This window comes from Pristiophorus japonicus, chromosome 5, assembly GCF_044704955.1.
Source record: "Pristiophorus japonicus isolate sPriJap1 chromosome 5, sPriJap1.hap1, whole genome shotgun sequence".
NCBI lineage: Eukaryota > Metazoa > Chordata > Chondrichthyes > Pristiophoridae > Pristiophorus > Pristiophorus japonicus.
In genome coordinates this window covers 107,880,066-107,905,774 of record NC_091981.1, presented here as the reverse complement: position 1 = coordinate 107,905,774, position 25,709 = coordinate 107,880,066, and the positions used below count along the sequence as shown (strand labels likewise).

Genomic DNA, 25,709 nt, shown 5'->3' with positions numbered 1-25,709 from the left:
AAGTCCTTTTGCCACAACGTTGGGTGGTGCTTACCAGATTGGATGGTTCGATGATGCAGTGGAGTTTCCAATGGGTTCTGGATGTGATCCATGTGTGTGTCCATGGCTACATACATCCATTTCCCTCCCAGCCCCCGCCCCCACAGCGAGATCATACAGTTGGCCCGTTACATTAACTTACAGGATCGGACACAATGCAAGTACAAAGAAAGGAAAAAACATTTTTTTTACAGTTTGTATCATGACACCTTGGTTCAGTGACTTACATTTGTTACGTTTTACAGTCGTGCGTCAGGATTGGGTAGATTGCATTCATGATTCTGTCATGGTCAGTACTGAGGAGCAGTACAGGTATGCGAGGACTCTAGTTCCAGAATAACCGGAGTCCTAGTCGTCTGATGGCGGTGCTGTGCCCGCTGCTAGCGGGGTGGGCTTGATATGCTCACCTCGCCAGGACTCAGGGCTTTTCCCATTGCCTAGTGGTGGGCAGAGCCACAGATGTGTCCTCCTTTGAGGGCTGCAGAGTCTTCTGTCTGCTATCTAACGGTGTTGGGAATCTGGCTGTTTCAGGTCCCGTGTGGGGAACTCGTTGGTTCTGACCTTTCGTTCCTGGACATGGTCGAGTTAGCGACTGGGTCTGGGGGCTGTGCCGTCTCCACCCGGGTGGTGGGCAACGGCGGCCGACTGCGCGGTATTGGCGCCATTTTTGTTTCTGGGTCCGTGGCGAATAGTGCCATCGGGTGCCTGCAGCGTGGAATAGACTTGGGGCAGGATGAGTGCCTTTGCCCTCCTAAGGTCGCTCACTTGCTACTTTTGGGGACACTCTAAACCCGACATCTCGCAACAACATTTTGTTCTTTACATTAGGAATAGTACCGACAATTCACAACAACATTTTGTTCACAATCTTAATCGGTTCCTTGCATACAATATCTCTTTACGTTCAGTTGGTTGCAGGTCTCCTTTAAGAGAACCCTGCTGGCTTTACCCCAGTCAAATCCTTTGTTAGACACCACGTGTTGGTCCCTCAGTGTTGCACCTCGTGATATTGCTGCAGCCATCGTTTTTTTCAGCCACATTGCCCCTCGCTGCAGCAGGGATGCCATCTTGCCTCTGTCCTCGAGGTCGACCACCTTGATCCTTCTCTCCCGCGATTCTGTCACAAAAGCTGGAAGAGTGCCTGTGAATTCGATCTTCCTCCCCAGGAGTCCTGCCACTGGAGCCGGGAAGGTACTTTTAGGTCGTTCTGGTCGGATCATTGCCATGCAGTCGTGATGGATGGTCTGTGCCTCAGGTGCTGCGCTGGTCTGTTCTCTAGTGCATGGCCCAAGCGAAGGTGAGGTTTTGCTCTGCCTCTGAGCATGGGGGACATCGATTGCTGGAGTGAAGTGGTCTTCCCATTTCTACTGGATCTTCTCCATCCACCTTCTTCCGAGTAGCATTGGACCATCACCTGCAACAATCCACAGAGGTAACTTGTGCACCACACCATTATGGATTACACTTACATCCACACTACCAAGGACTGGTCTCAGCTCCTTGGTGTAGGTGCGCAACTTTTCCTGTACTGGAACCAGCTCGGGTCGTTTTTCATTCCATAGTCTCTCGAAGGCATCCTGGCTCATCACTGACTGGCTCGCTCCCATGTCCACTTCCATGAAGACTGGAACGCCGTTTATCTCGACTTCCATCTTCACTGGAGGACAATCAGTGGTGCAGGTATACACTCCATACACTTCTTCTTGGGGCTGAGCTACCTCTCTGGCCAAATCATTATACTCCCCGCTGGATTCAAAGTCATCTACCGACTCCTCTGCTAAATGGTGAGTGGTATTTCTTTTGCACAAAAGCTGGAGGTGGCCCTTCATGTTACAGGCTTTGCATACGTGCTCAGCAAACCGACACTGGTGAACCCTATGGTTTCCTCCACAACGCTAGCATGGTGCTACTCGATTAGCACCCCTCGGTGGACTCTGAGTTCTGCAACCCTGAGCTCTGTGCTCTCTGCCCTGGGCAGAGCCGCATTCTACAGTCTTGCCTGTGAAAGGCACCATTCTGTGTACAGTACTTGCCGGGTTTGAGTCCACAGGATGAATAATTTGCTTGGTGCTGTAGGTTGAGGTCATGAATGCTTGACTGATGCTGATGGCCTTCTGCAGGTTGACTGTGGTGTTGGCAGATAATAGCTTGTGAAGGAGGCCCTCTTGGCCAATTCCTATAATGAAGATGTCTCGCAATGCTTCGTTGAGGTGCGTGCCAAAATCACATGGTGCTGCAAGTCTCCTGAGGTCGGCAGCACATTTTGCATATACAACAGTCACATTCTGAGGCCTGGGTGCATTTTTGATGGCCTTGGTTTTCGAATCAGTAAGCCTGATGCCATCAGCAGCAATCTTCGTCCCCAGGAATTCAACTTCAGGTACCATGAAGACACACTTCGAACGTTTCATCCTGAGTCCCACTTTGTCCAGACGATGTAGGACTTCTTCAAGATTGTACAGATGTTCAGTAGTGTCATGTCCTGTGACCAGAATGTCATCTTGAAACATGACAGTTCTAGGAATGGATTTCAGTAGACTCTCCACATTCCTCTGAAAGATGGCTGCAGCCGAACAAATTCCAAAAGCACACCTGTTGTAGACAAACAGTCCTTTATGGGTGTTGATGCTGGTGAGTTTCTTTGCAGTGTTGACAAGCTCCTGTGTCATATAGGCCAAGGTCAGATTCAGTTTAGTGAACGACTTTCCACCAGCTAGCATGGCGAACAGGTCATCAGCCTTCGGTAACGGGTACTGATCCTGCTCCGAAAAGCGGTTAATCATAACCTTGTAGTCTCCACAAATCCTGACAGTGCCATCACTCTTTAACACAGGAACAATAGGACTGGCCCACTCGTTAAATTCGATTGGAGATATGAGCCCTTCACGTTGGAGTCTGTCAAGCTTAATTTCAATCTTCTCCCTCATCATGTAGGCAACAGATTGAGCTTTATGATAGACAGGCCTTGCATCAGAATCCATGTGAATCTGCACCTTGGCTCCAGTAAAATTACCAATGCCCGGTTCAAACAAAGAAGGAAACTTCTTCAACAATTGAGCACACGAAGTGTCATCCACCAATGACAACGCTTTGATATCACTCCAATTCCACTTGATTTTCTTGAGACAATTCCTGCCGAACAGCATTGGAACATTACCTGGGACGATCCATAATGGAAGATGATGAACCACACCATCATATGACACCTTGACGACTGCACTGCCAATCACCGGTATGAGTTCCTTAGTGTAAGTACGCAACTTGGCATTGACTGGACTCAGCTTAGGCTTCACAGCCTCAGTGTCCCACAGCTTGTCGATTGTCCTTTGGCTCATTATCGACTGATTCGCATCTGTATCCAGCTCCATTGATACAGGCACATCATTCAACTTCACATTAACGATTATCGGCTGGCTCCTTCCCAAGAACGAATACAGACCATACACTTCCTCCTCGGGTTGTGTATCCGGGCCAGCACTGGACTGGTCATCATCAGCAATGTGATGAGCGGCAGCATGCTTACTCAGTTGTAGGCACATTCTCTGAAGATGCCCCACTTTCGAACAGCCATTACAGAAGTACTGTTTAAACTGACATTGATGAGGCCGATGATTGCCTCCACAACGCCAACAGGGTGAAATCAGATTTGTACCAGTTGACGGACTTTGATCAGCTACAGGTTTCACATAAGCAGTCGAGTAGGCCCTGCCACAAGCAGTTCTGCCAGACGACGACACAATCTTGTTTACAGTACTTGCCGTGGAGCTCCGACTCTTGGATGATATCTGCCTCAAATTATCATCAGTCGTCATGCATGCCTGGGCAGTCGCGATGGCCTTGCTCAAATCCAGCTTCACTTCTGCCAATAACTTCCGAAGAATCACATCATGGTTGATGTCTATCACGAAGAAACCTCGCAGCATGTCTTCCAACATGTTCCCAAACTTACACGGCTCAGCAAGATGTCGCAGGTTGGCAACGAATCCCGACACATCTTGGCCCTCAGCACGGACATGCATGTAGAAGGGATAGAGTGAGATGATAATTTCCTCTTCTGGCTTAAGATGGTCACGCACCAAAGCACACAAATTCCCATATTCTTTGTCTGTTGGACGTAAAGGCGAGAGAAGATTCTTCATGAGGCCATAAATTTTTGGATCACAAACGGTGAGGAAAACTGCCCTGCACCGAACTGCGTCAGCCTCTCCCTCCATTTTGTTGCCCACAAAATACTGATCCGGGCGGTCGATAAAATCCGCTCAATCCTCGCCATTCGCGAATCTCTCCAGAATTCCAATAGTGCCCATTGTACATGCGAAGATTCTTAAGTTACTTCATCATCAAATGTAATGAACATAATGACTCAAAAGAGTTGTTACTGTAAACTGCCTCAGGTGTAAACCTGATCCAACTTTATTCGCGCCCAAAGTAACCTGCGTGACATGGTACCCACGCTTACATACCAGTGACCGCGCACGTCCGCGTGCAGCCCGATGACCTCCGACAGTGGCGCTCCCTGGTGTCTGGTGACCCCAAGCATAAATACATAACACTTTTGAACTCATGTGCTGGGCTCCACCATCATTGAGGATGGGGATGTTTATGGAGCCTCCTCCTCCCATTAATAGTTTAATTGTCCATCACCATTCATGACTGCATGTGGCAGGACCGCAGAGCTTTAATCTAATCCGTCTGATAATTCAATAAAGTTTGATTTGTGCCCTTTTTATTTTCGAGGGGCAGTAGCAGTTTTGTACAATACTGAGACATTGTGGTACATAAATGAGTAAAGGACATAGAATAATAATTATGTGAGATTTTAACTACTCCAAATAAACTAGCAAGAAGAGGTAGTGAAAGTGATACATGGAATGGAGTTTTTACAAAGTGTGCAGGACTCCTTTCTTACCCAGTATGTAAAAAATCCAAGATAAGAGGAAGCACTGCTGGATCTAGTATTGCGACATGAGCCAGTTAAGAGAAATAAGCATCGAAGAGCATCTAGGCAATCGCAATAACCGATTGAAAAGGACATAAGACAAACACCAAAGAAAGAAAAGAAAGATTTGCATTTATATAGCGCCTTTCACAACATCAGGACGTCCCAAATTGCTTTACAGACAATTAAGTACTTTTCAAAGTATAATCACTGCTGTAATGTAGCAAAAACGGCAACCATTTTGTGCTCAGCAAGCTCCCACAAACAGCAATGTGATAATCTGTTTTTTATTGATGTTGGTTGAGGGATAAATATCGTCCAGGACACAGGGGATAACTCCCCTGCTCTTCTTCAAAATAGTGCCATTGGCTCTTTTACAACTACCTGAGAGAGCAGGCGGGGCCTCAGTTTAATATCTCATCCAAAAGACAGCACCTCCTACTGTGCACCACTCCCTCAGTACTGCATTGGAGTGTCAGCCTCGATATTTGTGCTCAAGTTTCTGGAGTGGAATTTAACCCCACAACTTCCTGACTCAGAGGCTTGAGTGCTACCATCATCATCATAGGCAATCCCTCGGAATCGAGGAAGACTTGCTTCCAATCTTAAAATGAATCCTTAGGTGGCTGAACAGTCCAATACGAGAGCCACAGTCCCTGTCACAGGTGGGACAGATAGTTGTTGAGGGTAAGGGTCGGTCGGATTGATTTGCCGCATGCTCTTTCCACTGCCTGCGCTTGATTTCTGCATGCTCTTGGCGATGAGACTCATGGTGCTCAGCGCCCTCCTGGATGCACTTCCTCCACTTAGGGCAGTCTTTGGCCAGGGACTCCCAGGTGTCGGTAGGGATGTTGCACTTTATAGGGAGACTTTGAGGGTGTCCGTGTAACGTTTCCTTTGTCCACCTTTGGCCTATTTGCCGTGAAGGAATTCCGAGTAGAGCGCTTGCTTTTGGAGTCTCGTGTTTGGAATGCGGACAATGTGGCCTGCCCAGCGGAGCTGACTAAGTGTGGTCTTCAATGCTGGGGATGTTGGCCTGGTCGAGGACGCTAATGTTGGTGCGTCTGTCCTCCCAGGAGATTTATAGGATCTTGCGGAGACATCATTGGTGGTTTTTCTCCAGTGACTTGAGGTGTCTACTGCTCATGATCCATGTCTCTGAGCCATACAGGAGGGCGGGTATTACTACAGCCCTGTAGACCATGAGCTTGGTGGTAGATTTGAGGGCCTGGTCTTTGAACACTCTTTTCCTCAGGCGGCCGAAGGCTGCACTGGCGCACTGGAGGCAGTGTTGAATCTCGTCATCAATGTCTGCTCTTGTTGATAAGAGGCTTCTGAGGTATGGGAAATGGTTCACATTGTCCAGGGCCGCGCCGTGGATCTTGATAACTGGGGGACAATGCTGTGTGGCGAGGCAGAGTGCTATCAACTGAGCCACGACTGACACAAAAAGTGCTCATGACCCGTAGCTGATTTTAAAAGGATGAGAATGGAATGAGAGAAAACAAACTGTAAAAATTTACTGAAAAAGAAATAGAACATCAATGGGAAACATGTAAAATGGTGATCAATAAAGTCCAGGAGAATATAGCTCACTAAAAAGCAAGAACAAACTAGCCAGTAATGACACAGCATGGATGAATAAAGAAATAAGGGCAACATTGAAACTAAAAATGAAGGCATACACTAAGTACATAGACAACAAAGGAAAGGATTACAAAAGGGAATACAAAAAGTTAGTAAAGAAGTAAAAATAAATTAGGAAGGGAAAGAGACACCACATAATTAAATTATCAAGAATATAAAAATAAATAGTAAAGTATTCTACAGACACATAAATAACAAAAGGGCCACTAATGGGTACACATAATAAACTCACAGGTAATGACAGAAATATGGCAGAAATATTAATTAGTACTTTGCTTCAGTATTTACAAGAGAGACTAATATGGTGGGCATGACATTAGAAGAAGAGATCAAAAGAGATGTAAAGCCATTTAAGTCTGGCAAAAGGTGGGAAGTGGTGTTCCACAAGGATCGTTGCTGGGACCACTGTTGTTTACTGTCATGTTTATAACCTTCACATAACTGTAACCCTTGTGTAACAACACTGTACACTGTATACACCTGAGTAATGCACACCTTGACCACAGGGGTGAACTTGTGGGAGACACTCCTCACCTGGTCATCCAGGTATATAAAGGGAGGTCCCACACAGGGTCAGCACTTCTTGGTCCTGGAAATAAAGGTTCAGGTCACATAGTGACTTTGTCTGCAGTAGATGCCTCGTGTGATTCTATAGTAAGGTGTAAGGACACCACATTTGGCAACGAGAAACGGGAATCAACGTCTCACGAGGATGACCACCGGTAGCACAGAGGAACGGTACTGTGTTGGTGAGGACTGGGATGTTCGTTGAGAGGCTCCAGCAGAGCTTTGTCATGAAGGACTGGCTGGGAGAGGAAGCGGCTGGCAAGCGGAGGGCGCATCTACTGACCAGTTGTGGATCCAAGACATATGCACTGACGAAAGACCTGCTCGCACCCGAGAAGCCGGCGGACAAGTCTTTTGAAGAGCTCAGCACTCTGATCGGTGAGCAGTATTCACATGGCCCAGCATCGGTTCTACACACCGGCGTTGGGAGGGACAAAGCATATTGGACTTCGCTGTGGACCTTCGATGTTTGCCCAGCTTCTGTAAGTTCACAGACGCCTGCAGAGAGGAGATGTTAAGGGATTTCTTCATTGAGGGCATTGGTCATGCCGGGATTTTCAGGAAGCTTATTGAGACCAAGGACTTGACAATGGAAAGGGCAACGCTGATAGCTCAGACCTTCATGGCAGGGGAAGAGGAGACCAAGATAATTTACGCGCGCAGCCCTGGTTTCAACGTGGCAATGGACCAGGGAGTTAACATTGTAAACAAGATTCAGAATCCCGCAGGCAGGCAAGGGCAATTCGACACCACCCAGGCAGCAACAAGCTCTAGGGTGGGCCAACAACAGAGACAATGGCAGGGGGATCGGCAATTCACGCCATCACAAGGGACAATCCGTCCCGGGATGGGACCATTGACACTCAGCAACAGAGTGCTCAGGAGTAATCAAAGAGACAATCAGAGAGGAATGCCTGTTAACAGTTCCTTTGTTCACAACAATCTCAGCTCATGCTAGAGGTACGATGGCAAACGTGCTGCGAGAACCTGTAGATTTCAGCAATTTATCTGCAGAAACTGTAACTTCAGTGGACATCTGGCCAGAATGTGCAGAAAGCCCATAGCAAGGCTAGTTTACGAGGCAGAGGAACCAGATGAGGGGTCTGCAAGGCAGGGTGATGCTTGGGGCAAAGCTATGGGCGCTGAAGTCCAGCGGGTTCATGTGGCAGACGTCCACAGCTCGTATACCAAAACGCCACCTATGATGATGAAAGTTCTATTAAATGGCATCCCGGTATGCATGGAGCTGGACACAGGAGCCAGCCAGTCACTTATGAGTGCCCAACAATTTGAAAAACTATGGCCACTCAAAGCTAACAGGCCCAAACTGGAACGCATTGACACGCAGTTACGGACGTACACCAGAGAGATCATCCCAGTACTAGGCAGTGCAAACTTGGTGGTCACACACAATGGATTGGAGAACCGGCTGCCACTCTGGATTGTCCCGGGGAATGGTCCTGCACTCTTGGGGAGGAGCTGGTTAGCCGAGTTGAACTGGAAATGGGGGGATGTGCACACCATTTCATCTGTGGAGCGAAGTTCATGCTCACAGGTCCTACAGAAATTCGAGCCACTTTTTCAACCAGGTGTTGGGACTTTTAAGGGCACCAAATCACCACCCCCAGATGCCAGACCAGTGCACCACAAAGCCAGAGCCGTGTCGTATGTGATGCATGAGAGAATTGAGAGTGAGTTGGACAGGCTGCTAAGAGAGGGCATAATTTCGCCTGTTGAATTCAGTGACTGGGCAAGCCCCATCGTTCCTGTCCTTAAAGCGGATGGCTCGGTCAGGATTTGTGGCAACTACAAGGCCACCATCAACTGAATGTCACTACAGCACCAATACCCGCTTCCGAGAGTGGAGGATCCTTTTGCCACGCTGGCAGGTGGCAAGCTGTTCACCAAGTTGGACCTCACTTCAGCCTACATGACTCAGGAACTGGCTGAAGAATCCAAACTTCTGACCACCATCACTATGCAAAAGGGGCTATTCATTTACAACAGGTGTCCATTTGGCATTCATTCAGCGGCCGCTATCTTCCAGAGGAACATGGAAAGCTTGCATAAATCCAAACCTGGAACAATCATATTCCAAGATGACATCCTAATCACGGGTCGAGACACCGAGGAACATCTCCACAACCTGGAGGAGGTGCTACGCCGACTGGACCGGGTAGGCTTGTGACTAAAGAAGTCCAAGTGTGTGTTTTTGGCCCCAGAGGTCGAGCTTTTGGGCAGGAGGGTTGCCGCAAACGGGATCCGGCCTATCGAATCCAAAACGGAGGCGATCCATCGTGCGTCCAGACCCAGCAACACATCAGAGTTGCAGTCATTTCTGGGACTATTGAACTACTTCGGGAACTTTCTGCTGAACTTAAGCACATTGTTGGAGCCGCTACACGTGCTCCTGCACAAGGGTTGTGAATGGTTTTGGGGGGGACTGTCAAGAAGGGGCTTTCAATCTGGCGTGGAACCTGCTTTGTTGACCTTGTACAACCCCTGTAAGAAATTGGTTTTAACGTGTGATGCATCATCCTATGGGGTTGGGTGCGTGTTGCAGCAGAGTAATGATGAGGGCCAACTCCAACCTGTGGCTTATGCCTCCAGGTCGTTCTCCTAGGCAGAACGGGGATATGGGATGGTTGAAAAGGAAGCACTCGCATGTGTCTATGGGGTGAAAAAGATGCACCAGTACGTTTTCAGCAGAAGGTTCGAGTTAGAAACGGACCACAAACCGTTAACATCCCTGTTGTCCAACAGCAAGGCTGTCAATGCCAATGCGTCAGCTCGCATACAGCGATGGGCTCTCACGCTGGCTGCGTATGATTACACCATACGGCACCGGCCAGGCACCAAAAATTGCGCTGACGCACTCAGCAGGCTTCCACTGGCGACCACCGAGGGGGCATCGGAGCAAAGCGCGGAGCTGGTCATGGCCGTTGAGGCTTTCGACACCGCAGGCTCCCCCATCACAGCCCGCCAGATCAAAATCTGGACCAACAGAGATCCCCTCCTATCCCTGATAAAGAAATGTGTCCTGACCGGGGATTGGGCGCCCGCACACGGAGCGTGCCCCGAGGAGGTCAGGCCGTTTCACAGACGGATGGACGAGCTCTCCATCCAAGCCAACTGCCTGCTACGGGGCAGCCGGGTAGTCATGCCCCGAAAGGAAGGGAGGCATTCATCAGGGAACTCCACAGCGAGCACTCAGGCATCGTGCTAATGAAGGCCATTGCCCGGTCACATGTATGGTGGCTTGGAATTGACTCAGACCTGGAACACTGGGTTCACAGGTGCACGGCATGTGCTCAGCTGGGAAATGCCTCCAGGGAGGCCCCACTCAGCCCGTGGCCCTGGTCCACCAGGCCATGGTCACGTATTCACGTATTCATGTAGACTACGCGGGCCCGTTCATGGGAAAAATGTTCCTGATTGTTGTCGATGCATACTCGAAATGGATCGAGCGCATCATATTGAATTCATGCATGACATCCACCACCGTGGAGAGTCTGCGTGCGGTCTTTGCGACCTACGGCTTACCGGACATCCTGGTTAGCGACAACAGCCCGTGTTTCACTAGCTATGAATTCCAGGAGTTTATGTCGGGTAATGGTATCAAACACATCAAGACAGCACCGTTCAAGCCGGCTTCCAATGGCCAGGTGGAACGTGTGGTTCAAATTATAAAACAGGGCATGCTCTGGATTCAAGAACCCTCCCTTCAGTACCGCCTGTCGCGCCTCCTGCTGGCCTATAGGTCCAGGCCGCATTCGCTCACGGGAGTACCGTGAACTACTCATGAAACGCATGCTTAAAATGCGGCTGTCCCTTATTCATCCAGCCCTGTCAGACATTGTTGAGGGCAAGCGCCAGTCCCAAATCGAGTGCCATGATCGCAACTCAGTGGGGAGAGGCATAGAAATCGATGACTCTGTATCCGTTCTCAATCATGCTTTGGGACCCAAGTGGCTTGAGGGTACTGTAATTGGCAAAGAGGGGAATAGGGTCATAGTGGTCAGACTTAACAATGGGCAGATATGCCGTAAACATCTGGACCAAGTAAAGAAAAGGTTCAGCATGGACACTGAGGAACCTGAGGAAGATCATGAGATGTCACCCACACCACTGCCAGAGAATGAGCAACAAGGACATTCACCAGCATGCACAGTCCCTGCGGCCAGCCCGGACAGGCCGGAATCACCTCAGGTGACAGAGACGCATGCCAAGGCCCAACCACCAAAGCCCTAACTGCGCGCTCCACGAGAGAGCGTCGACCACCTGAAAGAATCTTTGACCCAAAGACGTTGGGGGGAGATGATGTCATGTTTGTAACCTTCACATAACTGTAACCCTTATGTAACAACACTGTGCACTGTATACACCTGAGAAATGCACACCTTGACCACAGGGGGTGAACTTGTGGGAGACACTCCTCACCTGGTCATCCAGGTATATAAAGGGAGGTCCCACGCAGGGTCAGCACTTCTTGGTCCTGGAAATAAAGGTTCAGGTCACGTATTGACTTTGTCTGCTGTACATGCCTCGTGTGATTCTATAGTAAGGTGTAAGGACACCACATTTACCATTTACACAAACGATTTGGACTCGCGAATTGGAAGTACAACTTCAAAATTTGCAGACAACACCAAATTGTGGGGCATAGTTAATACTGAGGACTGCAACAAAATACAAGAAGACATTAATAAACTTGTAGAATGGGTGTGTAATTGGCAAATGAACTTTAATATAGATAAGTGTGAAGTTGTACATTTTGGTAGGAAGAATAAAGAGCTACATACTCCTTGGAAAATAAGGAGTCGAAATTGAGCTCCGCCCCAAACGGAGTGCACCTTCGGTTTTTGAAAGGTTTTCTCCACTCCAGTCCATGGGGTGAAGATACTGGAGATATTTATATCTTTGAATTATTGTTTGGCTCGGGGCGGTGTTCTGGGCGGCTGCGGGGCAGAAGTGCCCTTGTGGCGGGTTGACCGCCCCGACCAGTCATCAGCGCCACAGTGACAACGTCACAATGTCCTTCGCCTTCAGTTAAAGAGGGCCGCTGCGAATTCTGCAGCCTCTTCAGTGGTAAACACTGGGCCACCAGGGAGGGTTTCGGCCAGGCCAGCGGTACGGTCATAATTGTCAGCCCAACCTGGCAGTCGGCCAACAAAAAAAACATGGAGTCGCCGGCAGCGCCACCTCCCCTTTAAGGGCGGCTGTGTCACCAAGCCACACATTGAGTACCAACAGCGAAAGCTGTCGAAACGTGCAATTCCAGGAAAGGGGCAATTTCCCGTGGGTAAATTCGGGAAGGGGTCGGTGCGTGCCCGCCGCACCGGGAAAACAGATGGAGCGGTCCCCTGTGCCACTCCACCCCTGAGGAAGGGCAATTTTAAAAATGGAGTCCCCTCCGCGGAGATTCAGCAGCCATTCTGCACTGACCCATGGCTGCCACTTCTAGATGAACAATGGTGGGAGGAGGTTCGCGTAGAGCATAAACATCAACATGGAGCTGTTGGGCTGAATAGCCTATTTCTGCACTGTAAATACTATGTAAAAGGAGGTCACCTGACCGTTACACATATGAAACACTCTTTTGGCAATGAACGTAATCATGTGACTTATTTCAATTAAAAGCCTTCCTGGAAATTATTTGTTAATTATGATTATTCAGAATTAATATACTTACATAATAACATTGAATTACCTAATGCTGCTTCATATGATAACAATTCAGTGCTGTTGTGAATAAAAATACTGATTTCCAAAGTAGTGACCAGATGAGTGTGACTGCATTGTGCATGGGCAGTTGATTTATGATAAATTCCTGTTTGTATTTACACTGAAACCATGCCAGAAGCATTTGTTTTGAACTGGATTAATTAATAAAAAAATGGTACATGGCCTGAATGTTTCACAGGGTACACAATTATGAACAGAATGTTTAATAGAGTAACTTTTAAAATATCATTACTTCCCTCCCGTTTTTGTTATTTTCATCCCTTCTTTTTTGTCATATTATTCATCGTACAATCATTAGGAAGTGTCTAAAGATTTTCCCTCTTGTCCTGTGAGAGTGCATAGACATTAACTCCCACTGATGGCATAACTGAGAATGAGAACTCAACAAATTTGGATTAATATTAAACCCACATCATTTCATCCCTTGGCATATTGGAACATGTATGTGCTGTGTCACTAGATTAGCTTTGAGAGTCTCTGAGGATATTTTAACTGCCGCCGGGTTTCCAGCACTGCTGATTTTAGTTAAGTTCCTGCTTGCCTGCAGCAGAATGAGGCCACGGCAACTAACTGCTGGGCCTTATCAACATGTTACTGGCCAACTTCCCACCCAGCTGCTGGCTTGTAGCCGGCACTTGGGTAAGTGTGGGGACCAGAGATCCAGATAAGAGGGGTCCCATGGTATGGAAAGAAGGAGAGTCCGGGGCGGAGGAGGCCTAAACTTTCCTTGTGTGGTTCAGAGGACCATTACTGCTCCTCCTGCCCCCAAAAAGGAAAATAAAAAACTTATCTTGAATGGCCTCTTCTGTTTCTGATCCTCTTCTCACTTGACTTTACTTGATAGGAAAGCCACAGCAGATTGGCACCCACTTGTACAGGATCAGGGCATTGGAGTTTCTGGCTGTAAAGGGCAGGCAGGCATCCGAGATGCCCTGTAGCAGCATGTAGAGGGGAAAAATTAATCAGAGGGAACTTAATTAAGTAAAGTTAAAATCATAAGCAAGACTAAAAGTAAAAACAGAAAAAGACACGTCCTGCTGAGTACAGGGAAACTACTGAACTAGACATTCTGAGACATAGCAAGGGTCATGGCTGAGGTCAAAAGAACTCTCAAGAAGATAAATCAGCTTATCACCGAAAAACCAGACAGTTGGGCTGGGTTGGAAACATTAGTCAACGAAAAATAAACTCCAAGGCTAAGATAGGTGTCACATGGAGTGGTAGGAGATAACAGGAAACAAAGGATAATTGAAAACATCCCAGCTGGTTGAAGGCAGATAGGCCAGGGGTGGGGGGGGGTGGGGGGGCGGGGAAGGGGGAAGAGTTTACAGACATGAAAATGATGCAGCACGTAACTAATCAGATAAAAGGCACACAGGGGGATGCAATGAAACTTTCTGTCATTATAATTGTATTAACCAATGTAATCGTAGTAGGTAGGTGAAGACTTGTGACGCGTCAGGAAAACAACAAATGGAAAACTTCCGCTTGGAAATTCATGATTTTGTATGTATTTTGATTGTCTAAAGATAGTGAACAATTGTTCAGAGAGAGCGTTGGGGGTTACATCCAGTTACGGGACTGGTGCGAGCCGTTTGTCTTTTGGTAGATCGAGTGAAAATAAACAACTCTTTTCTCCATATACAGACTTGTGTCGAGTGTTATATTTAAATACTCCACAACAATTGGCGCTGTGAGCAGGGTACCTATGGGCGAAAAACAGACGGGCGTATTACAGACCATCACGAGTAAGTATATTTAAACTACCACTCATAATTCAATGTAAGCTGTTACGAAACGTGTCAATTGCCCGGGGTACCTGAATCTGTGAAAAGTCTGTTATGGTGCAAAAGACTTGGGGGTAATTTAAATGTGTTGCATATCCGTCACTATATAAGTCAAAGTGAGAAACCAGTAGTGGTTGCAAACTCTAGATTTGAGGACCAGATTAGGGAGGCAATCAGTATTGTTAGTCCAGCCAGATGTCAGAGGTGTCCAAGGGCTTGGAGACAGTTCACAGAATCCGGTGAAGGGCAGACGTGCCCAAACGTGAGATTATCGATGGGATTGTAGACTCTAGTTTCAAGGAATCCGATTAGAGGGACAATCAATATCTACGAATACAGTGAAATTGATAGAAATATCAGTGGGACCGTAGACTCTGGGTTTAAGTGAAACCAAGTAGAGGGACGGTTGGTATCTGAGAATACAGTGAAACCAATTCATAATGACTATGTTAAGTGATGGGTGGGATCCCAAAATAGTGCCGGCCAAACAGAAATTATGGTGGGAGAAACAGAAAAATAAGAAAACAGCCAAAGCAGGATTAATAGTAATAAGTCAGTGCCTACAATTACGGAGGTTAAGAGTAGAAGTGAACAGTTTGAGAATGACGCCCACCGGACGGTTGGAAAAGAGACTGACGAAGAAAAATAAGGGAACCAGAAAATAAGTTGCTGAAAAAAAACTAATAAAAAAAAGAGAAAATAAGCTTTGTTGAATGAAAAGTTGGTGTGAATGTCTGTCTTTAAATGAAAGTGCTTGTATAGAAGTTTTCTTGACTGCGGAATATTTGAGGTGGGAGTTAATGAATTTTTCATTTGTCTTTTAAAAGAAAAATGGTGCATCTGTGTGTTTGTTTTAGCTCCACCCACTTTTTCAGACAGAGAACTGAAAGTGTTTAACCCTTTGTACTGTTGTCCTAGATGTGGCAAGTTTTAAGAAAGTGTGAACCTAGAATTGAATTGCATTTTAAGTTAGAAAAGCAGGTGCGGATTTATTTTGATTATGATTTACGGAGCAACGAAATGCACAAAGATTGGGTTTGTTTAACAAAAGATAAAAACTTCAGACTTGCGAAAAAAAAAGAACCGACACAGAAGCTTAAGCCTCTTGTGCCAAGAAATTTGGACGTTCTAATTGGATCACAGTAAAAAAAATGCATTGTCTCGTTTTTAAAAAAAAAATTCCGACACGCTCACTTACTTGTCAAAAGAAAACTTAAAAATTGATTACATTGGGTTGAAAGATACTAAATGCCTTTTTTAAAAAAGCTTGCATGGGTTTCTCGAGTGCTACAGGCTGGGGGAAGCACTCCCTCATTTTCCTTTGTGTAGAATCTTATTTTAAATGACATGAAAGCTTCTAGTTCAGTAAAAGAGATTTAAATAAAAAGATTGGCAGTACAGTATTTGAATTGGGATTTTGAGATATTTTAGGTGATTCTCCTTGATAAACATTTTGGTTGTATTGGAAAATCTTGAGTTTGGAAACCTTTTTAAAAGAAATAATACTAAACAGTTCAGGAAAAAAAAACTAAAAAGTTTGGAAACAATCTAAAAATGCCATTTTCTCTGATGAGAGACAGAAATGCCGTTTGGGGGAGACAAGATAAGATATGGAAGTAGCCTTGGAAACGATTTGCAAGAGCTTGAATTGCGAGCACTTGTATGTTAAGATAGTTGATAAACTATCACTTGTTTTTGAATACAGGAAATCAGACAATCCTGACCAGAATTACTACCCACGATACTAATGAGGTTACGTGCCACACCAAATCGAACGACAGGATTGACCCCCTATGAGCTAATGACTGGACGAGCAATGAAGTTACCCGAGGGGATAGTTACAGGAGGGCAGAATTAGGACCATTACGAGATAGAATCAGGAAGCATGTGATGGAATTGAGTAAGCAGCTGAAAGAGATACGGCAGGAATGAAGAGATAGACAAAGGGAAGAGGATGAAGATAAAGGGACAAAACCCTCGGCGGTAGTGCCGGAGGTTGGAGCAAAGGTAATGATTAGAGGATTGCCAGGATAACCCCACGATGGAGCGGACCATATGAAGTATTAATCAGTGGTGACACATGTGCATGTATAAAATATGAAAAATGGGGGCCGATGGAAACATTGGTCCCAGCTGAAAGAATATAAGGGTATGGCTGATGATGGAACCTAAGATATTCCTGGTAACCTACTCCTTAAAATACGCCTTAGAGTATATGGAATGGAGGGATGCATTGAGAGATGGACTTTTCGGGGGACTAAGATTAATATTTGCAATACTAGGGGTACTTGCCATAAAGAAATGGATCTGGGAAAGGTCACATGTCTGGAGAAATGGTGCAAGTGATCCAGTAGAAGTAGAAATGATAAGAATCTAACTAAAAACCTGGACTATCCAGGATGTGTTTTATCAATAGAATGTATATAAACATGATCACCACCACCCTTATGATTCTACAAGGACAAGCTATAAGGCTGCCCCTAGGGGGCTCAGAAGCATATACCAACACCAGAGGGTACAACAATTATGTAAAGCAGCTTCTAGGGGGTGGCATCCAAGTGTCAAGAGCGTTTATCTTGAAGCCACAAGATGAATGGGTAACAAAATGTTACCTGAATATTGTACACCAGAGGAATTAACCTCGGGGAAGCGCGTGGTAGTTAAACCAAGAACAGAAGTAATAGTACTGATACGTCCTTACTATACAGTATAAATGCACACGAGGCCCATGCTTGAGAGAAGGTCAGTCTGTGACCTGTCCTTTATTCCTTAGCACTCAAGTGATGAAGATGGGTGGAGCTTCCCCTTTTATACCTGAAAGTCCAGGTTAGGAGTGTCTCCCACCTAGTGGTCAGTGTTCTCATGGTGTACAACTTAGGTCAGTTTATACATGGGTTACAATGCTGGTTGAATACATGACATCACCTCCCCCGCCAAAGTCTTATTGGGATCACAGGTTGAGTCTCTCTGGTGGTTTACGCACCCTTGTAGAGCACCTGAGTTGGGGCTCCAGTTGTTGTGCGCTGGCCTGAGTGTCTGCTGTTTGCGGTGCCTCAGGCCTGTCCGGACTGCCCACAGTGACTGGGGTCTCCTCCCTTTGGTTCCGGTGTTCGGTCACCTGTAGTGGAGTGAACTCTATATCGTGTTCTTCCTCTGCTTCTTCTATGGGGTTGCTGAACCTCCTTTTTGTTTGATCCACATGCTTGCGGCAGATTTGTCCATTGGTAAGTTTAACTACCAGAATCCTATTTCCTTCTTTGGCAACCACAGTGCCTGCGAGCCATTTGGGCCCTGCAGCGTAGTTGAGGACAAAAACAGGATCATTTACATCAATACATCGCGCCCTCGCATTCCTGTCATGGTAGTCATATTGTGACTGGCGCCTGCTCTCAACAATTTCTTTCATGGTGGGGTGTATAAGGGATAACCGGATTTTGAGCATCCTTTTCATTAGTAGCTCTGTGAGTGGAACCCCTGTGAGCGAGTGTGGTCGGGATCTATAGGCCAACAGGAGGCGTGATAAGCAGGTTTGAAGGGAACCCCCTTGGATTCTGAGCATCCCCTGTTTGATTATCTGCACTGCTCGTTCTGCCTGGCCGTTTGAGGCCGGCTTGAACAGTGCCGTTCTAACAAGGTTAATTCCATTGCCTGCCATGAAGCCCTGGAATTCAGTGCTTGTGAAGCACGGGCCATTGTCACTGACCAAGATGTCCGGTAGACCGTGGGTGGCGAACATTGCCCGTAGACTTTCTACCATGGCAGAGGATGTGCTTGAATTTAAAATGTCACACTCGATCCATTTGGAGTAGGCGTCTACTACAACCAAAAACATTTTCCCCATGAAACGACCTGCGTAGTCCACATGGATGCGTGACCAAGGCTTGGCGGGCCATGGCCAGGGGCTAAGAGGGGCTTCCCTGGGCGCATTGCCCAGCTGGGCACACGTGTTGCACCTGCGAACACAAAGTTCCAGATATGCGTCTATCCCTGGCCACCAAACGTGTGACCTGGCAATTGCCTTCATCGTGACAATGCCCGGGTGCCCATTGTGGAGTTCTCTGATGAACACCTCTCTGCCCATCTGGGGCATGACTACGCGGTTTCCCCACAGTAGGCAATCGGCCTGAATCGAGAGTTCATCTTGCGCCTGTGAAATGGTTTAAATTTCTCAGGGCATGCCCTGTATGTGGCTGCCCAGTCCCCATTCAGGACACATTTCTTGACTAGAGACAATAGCGGGTCTCTATTTGTCCAGACTTTAATCTGACGGGCTGTCACGGGTGAGCCTTCGCTTCCGAAAGCTTCAACAGCCATGACCATCTCAGCAACATGCTCGGTAGCATCCTCAGTGGTGGCTAGTGGGAGCCTGCTGAGTGCATCGGCGCAGTTTTCGGTGCCCGGTCTGTGCCGAATTGTGTAGTCATAGGCGGCTAACGTGAGTGCCCACCTCTGTATGCGGGCCGATGCGTTTGCATTTATGGCCTTGTTGTCAGCCAAAAGGGACGTTAGGGGTTTGTGATCTGTCTCCAGCTCAAATTTCCTGCCAAACAGGTACTGGTGCATTTTCTTTACTGCATATACACATGCGAGCGCCTCCTTTTCTACCATCCCGTAGCCCCTTTCTGCCTGGGACAGACTTCTGGAGGCATAAGCTACCGGCTGTAATTGACCCTTGGCATTGACATGCTGCAACACACACCCGACACCATAGGACGACGCATCGCACGTTAACACAAGTTTCTTACATGGGTCATATAGCGTTAACAGATTGTTGGAACATAACAAATTGCGTGCTCTATTAAAAGCCCTTTCCTGGCTGTCCCCCCAGACTCATTCGCGACCTTTGCGTAGGGGCACGTGTAGCGGCTCTAGCAGCGTGCTCAATTTGGGAAGAAAGTTACCAAAATAGTTCAGAAGCCCCAGGAACGAACGCAGCTCACGTCGTGTTACGGGGTCTGGGTGCTCTCTGGATCGCTTCCGTCTTGGACGCAGTAGGGCTAATCCCGTCTGCTGCTACCCTCATCCCCAGGAATTCTACCTCTGGAGCTAGGAAGACGCACTTCGCCTTTTTCAGTCGCAGACCTACCAGGTCCAGTCTGCGTAGCACCTCTCCTCCAGGTTGTGGAGGTGTTCTTCATTATCGCAACCCGTAATGAGGATGTCGTCCTGAAAAACCACCGTCCCTGGAATCGACTTGAGGAGGCTTTCCATATTTCGTTGGAAGATCGCGGCGGCCGAGCGAATCCCGAACGGACATCTGTTGGACTCAAACAACCCCTTGTGTGTCGTGATGGTGGTCAGCTTCTTCGACTCACTCGCCAGCTCCTGTTATTGTCCTTGAGTGCACCATTAACAGGTGTTGATGGCCCCATTACTGGCCGCATTGTCCCTTGCAATGGCGTGAATCGTTGTTCAGCTTGCCATTGTCTCTGTCGAACTCCCCCTCTGGGTTCGACTACATGTTGGGGCATGCCCGACTGCCCTTGTCTGCCTGGAGAACTGTGTGCTGCTTTAACAATGCTGAATCTCTGTCCCAACCATTCCTTAACAAAGTACCTCTCGTCTGTTCTGCTAGTGGCCATGCTCGCGTGGTTTAAATCCCAGTTTCTTGTCGCCATTGATACGTCCTTACTATACAGTATAAATGCACACGAGGCCCATGCTTGAGAGAAGGTCAGTCTGTGACCTGTCCATTATTCCTTAGCACTCAAGTGATGAAGGTGTGTGGAGCTTCCCCTTTTATACCTGAAGGTCCAGGTTAGGAGTGTCTCCCACCTAGTGGTCAGTGTTCTCATGGTGTACAACTTAGGTCAGTTTATACATGGCTTACAATGCTGGTTGAATACATGACAAGTACATTGTTCGGACCCAGACAGGGACACAGTCTTAGAGCCGTCCTCGTTAAAAGCAATAGAATGGGTCATATATCAGGAAGAGAGAAAGTGTTCAGATCCAGCAGTGATGATTTATTGGCAAAAGCCTATAGTCACGACCCCAGGATCAACATCACTACCACCAATTATTCGCCCCCTCATTACTGAAGGTCCGCCCTGTGGGTTGGTGACGAGATCGGAGGGAATGTTATTATTTGACAATGTGCAGCATGAAATGTTACCTGTGATCATAAATTTAACAGACCCAAGACTAAAGCGTTGTACACACGGTTGCTAGACACAATCCTGAGAAAAGCTAGTGAGGCATCAGGAGCAAGGGAGTATCACAAGCAGCTGAGGCACAAAGGAGGAAAACAGAGGAGATCTATAGGGAGTGACGTATTAACTGGAGTAAGTACAGGGACCTCTCTAGTAAATGCACTAGATATACAGGCGATCCAAGCAGGAGTAGATAGTTTAAGGGGAATGATGGAGGCACTACTGAGGAAACAGGCCGGGATAGGAATAGAATCTTCAGAGCTAGGATCTAAAACATCCAAAATACTGCTAGAGGATATATCCGTATTGGAAGGCCGTGCATGAACAATTAACAAGCTAAATAAGCAGGAATGAGAGGACGATGCCAAGGATAGGAAAAGAGACATGTCATGCCTATTGGAGATGGATGATTGGTCAGGTGAGACACAATATGGATCAGATACAAACCAGGCGCGTTCCAGATTGGATAAATAGCACCCAGTTGAAAGAAATGGCACAGCACACTGGGCCATTAGACGCCTGCACCCTGAAAGGAATGACGAGTGTGTATGCGGTTACAAGAGGTTAAGGGAAAACAAACCCCTATGTTAGGGATATTACTAGTGATCCCCGTAATAAACCAAGGCTCATACCCGTATCCTCAATATGAAGTTGAAAACATAGGAATAATACGAGGAGAAGAATACATCCGTCATTACCCGATGGACCAGTATGCGATTAAAAAGAATGGAAAGATAAGGGGAATATCTTTATCTGGGTGCTGGAGAGAAGGAAGCCTATCTAGATGCCCTCACTCAGTGGGAGACGGGAGGAAGGATAGCTGCGGGTTTGACAATACTCCGGAAGGATATGTCATTGAAATAAGCCCTTTCCGAACCGAACCCACACATTACGGCTATCAAGGATGAGGAGAATATTGTGTGGTAACTAGCCTGGGAACTTACGATTACAGAGGCTTGAATTGTAACATTACAATGCCTAGCTTTTGCTTTACTCCCAGAGTATCGGTGGCAGTGGGAAGAGTAAGCATGACGTATATACATGCCAGGAAGACAATGACATTAAATATAAGCGATGAGATTAAGAAAAATGTTGATGATTACATGGAAGAGCAAGCGCCACCAATTCCCATTACCTGAAGATTTAACTGAGCTCAAAGGACCATTAAGAAATAACATTAAGAGATATTATCAGCTAAAGGTTAAAGGCAAAGAACTGGACAGTGAAATAAAACCGCTTTGGTATTTGAGATGAACGTTGAAATATATCCATGGATAAGAATCCTTTCACATACCCTAGTGGCAGTACAGATAGTAATAGCCTTGAGTTGGTTGGTGATGTTATGTAACAAGTGCAAAAGACAGAAGAGGTATACCCGAGCAAAGCTACATGCCAGGGATCAGGGAAACAACAAATGGAAAATTTCCATGCGGAACTTAATGATTTTGTATGTATTTTGACTGTATGCAACAATGACCCGACGATTGTTCAGAGAGAGCGGTGGGGGTTGTATCCAGTTACGGGACTGGTGCGAGCCATTTCTCCCTTGATCGATCGAGTGAAAATAAACAACTCTTTTCTCCATATATAGACTTGTGTCGAGTGTTATATTTAAATACTCCACAACACAGCATGAATGCCTGACAGCCCCATGCAAATGAGTTGCCTTCCCAATAACCCCACAAATTCAGTACTGTGGGGTACCAATCTGTGTGAATCCAAAATAACTGCATTGGATCATTTTAGTAGCTAATATATTACATAATCATACAACTAACTGAGAAAAAGAGGTTTCTGGGAGGGAGGATGGAAGACTAAATACATAAATTACTTGCATCTGAAGCAAATATTTAACAAAATCAAAAATTATAATGTGAATAACTGGAAATAATGGTTTAGAATTTGGTCTAGTCCATCTGGGCAGTAATTTGGCAGATCACCTGCCCTTTATAGCACCCACCTGATTTTCATTCTATTGAAATCAACTCCAAAATATTTTGGGGAATGAAGAACAAACATGTTGCTTGCATATTAAGCAAGTTTTCTAAAGTAGTAGGTAATTAGTATTATGAATATTTATATCAATGAGACTAGTATCATTCACTATCAGTAAGTTGTGTGATTTTACTTATCTGTCATGTGACACGTCACGCGATATATTGCTTCAGGAAATTGGTTACATTACACAGCACTGCTTGAACTATTGCGGTATTTACTCTGCAGCTGTACGTCAGAAACTGGACCATCAGTAAGCAGTGCCATGGTGCTACTAGTAATCTTTAAATCATCTTCTGCCATCTGACAAGGAAAATAAATGAAAGTCTGTTGGTGCTAGATACTGTGCGATCTAATCAGCCTTGTTAATATCTGAATTGATAGCACTAATAGTATTGAGAATATTAACTGGTGAATAAAGTGCATGGAAAAAAATTAGGACACCAAATTTCCTCAGTGCTTGAGGTGCACTCTTGGCATAAAATAGCTGGGAGTGCAGCAAAGAGGGAGAAAAATCAGGCAAAACCCTGACACATCAGCTATCTGAAGAGGAGCCAACAAGAATTTCTCATCAAGTGGGTGGAAGTCCATCATCTCCACACAAGGCCTATGTCATCAGAAGGAGGAAAGATCAGCAGAAGGATTTCCACTGGAGTTTTCATGCCTGCTGGCTCCTTTGCACTTGGTGATCTGGATGCTGGAAAGAAAGTGGTGTCCAGGTCTTTTGTGGGGTGCATGTAGGTTTCCTGGGGGCTCCAGGCTTGGATTATGGCTGGAAGACCCAGAATTTTGCCGAAAACATTTTTGACATTGGCCCTGGATATAAATGACCTGGAGTTGGGTATCCAGGGCATAATTTCAAAGTTTGCACATGATACAAAACTCGGAAATGTAGTAAACAGTGAGGGTGATAGTACAGGTTGGACTTCTCTGCTCCGGCACCCTCGGAACCTGAACAGTGCCGGAACAGAGAATGTTCTGAACCACGGGAGGTCACGCCGAGCCTAGGTTTACTAGTACCTGTAGACAGTGCCCAGGCTCCTGACCACCTCCACCACGCTCCGGCTCCGGCTCAGGCTGCGAAACTCGGGCTTCGCTCTCTCTCTCTCTATGTAAGCGTGGGAAACCAGGATGTCACCCACGCAAAGCAGCAGTTGTGCACTGATCACTGAGAGCCAGGAAGCGCGGGAAACCGATGCCGATGCTGAAGCCGAACCACGGATGTTTCCGGACCAGAGAATCCCGGACCAGAGAGGTCCACCCTGTAATAGACTTCAAGAGGACATAGATAGACTGGTGAAATGGCCAGACACATAGCAAATGCAATTTAATGCTGAAAACTGTGAAGTGATGCATTTTGGTTGGAATAATGAGGAGTAGTAATATAAACTAAATGGTACAATTTTAAAGGGGATGCAGGAGCATAGAGACCTGGGGGTGTATGTACACAAAACTTTGAAGATGGCACGACAAGTTAAAAAATCTGTTAAAAAAAGTATATGTTATCCTTAGCTTTATAAACAGAGGCATAGGCCAGAATTTTCTGTACTTGGACAGGTAGGGTGCGAGTGATCAGCGTGGCGGGTTGCGACTCCATTCCTCATTTCATTCTGCTCCTGAGATCGACTTTCCCTTAATGGCACCTATTAAGGCAGCCCTGCTGGTGTGTCTGATGATGCCATCGATTACGTGTTTTTAGCCAGAATATTTAAAGAAGCCATGGCCACATTGCATTTAAAGGTTAATCTAGGATTGTGCAGGCACTGCACTACAACACTGGCATGTTCCAAACACTTGCAAACCTGACTGTACAGAGGCAGAGGGCTGCACCCAGGTTCTCAGATGACTCCGTCCATATGCTTGTAGAGGGAGTGAGAGCACACAGGGAGGTCCTCTTCCCTTCAGATGGGTGGAAGAGACCTCCCCAGCAGACCAAACAAGCCTGGTTGGAGCATGGATGTTGTCAGGAGGACCTGGGTGCAGTGCCAGAAACGCTTCAATGATCTCATTGATCAGGAAAGGTGAGTGCAAAGCCACACTCAACTTCATCCTGCAGTGCCTCTCAGCACTTTCCCATCACTCTGCCTTCCCGAGCCTACTCCTGCAGATCATTACTCACACCAACATACCTTGCACGTCCACCCATCCCTCTCTCTATTTACATTATCACATCCCCATCTGACTAACCATCATTAACACATCATCTAATCCAACCATATCAAATAATACACAAGGCCATTTGGCATTGGCACCCGACTTCATCATCATCATCCTCTTAAGATGTTACTTATCCATTCCTTACACTCATTCTATCACTCTCACTCAAACTTATCTTCTTTCCCTCCTTACAGAAGAAGAGAGCCCATAATAAGAGGAGAGGGAAAGAATTGGAGGCCTCCATCAGTATCCACCTTAACTGCAGCAGAGAAGGTCACCCTGGAAGTCTCAGGAGTCGCAGAGCAGCTGGAGGTGGGAGTCAGAGAGAGGGGGACATTTCAGCAGCCTGGTGACAGAATTACATTTCATACAGCCACATGGCATACAGCAGTCACTCATATAGGGACTGATGTCAGCAGCCAGTGAATGTTCATTGTGTGCATAATGGTATTATTACCCATTCTTCATATGACATATTAAATCATCTCTTTACTCTCCCACAAGTCTATCAAGAGCCCCCCACAAACTGTCCAGGAGGAAGAGGAAGGCGACTCCTCAAATGAATCATCCACTCGGCACTTCTAGCTGAAGGTGGTTGCAAATGCATCAGCCTTGTCTTTTGTACTTGTGTGCTGGGCTCTGCCATCATTGAGGATGGGAATATTCATTGAGCCTCCTCCT

The 25,709-nt window shown here is 46.6% G+C and overlaps 1 long non-coding RNA gene across 1 annotated transcript in view; it reads left to right on the top strand.

Annotated features, from left to right (window-relative positions):
- Positions 1 to 22,462, top strand: part of LOC139264417 (uncharacterized) — a 47,976-nt gene extending 25,514 nt beyond the window's left edge. Inside the window, exons 2-3 of the long non-coding RNA XR_011593343.1 lie at positions 14,585 to 14,685; positions 16,430 to 22,462. This is a non-coding gene — a long non-coding RNA (uncharacterized lncRNA). The remainder of the gene's footprint in view (positions 1 to 14,584; positions 14,686 to 16,429) is intronic.
- The last annotated feature ends 3,247 nt before the right edge of the window (positions 22,463 to 25,709 follow it).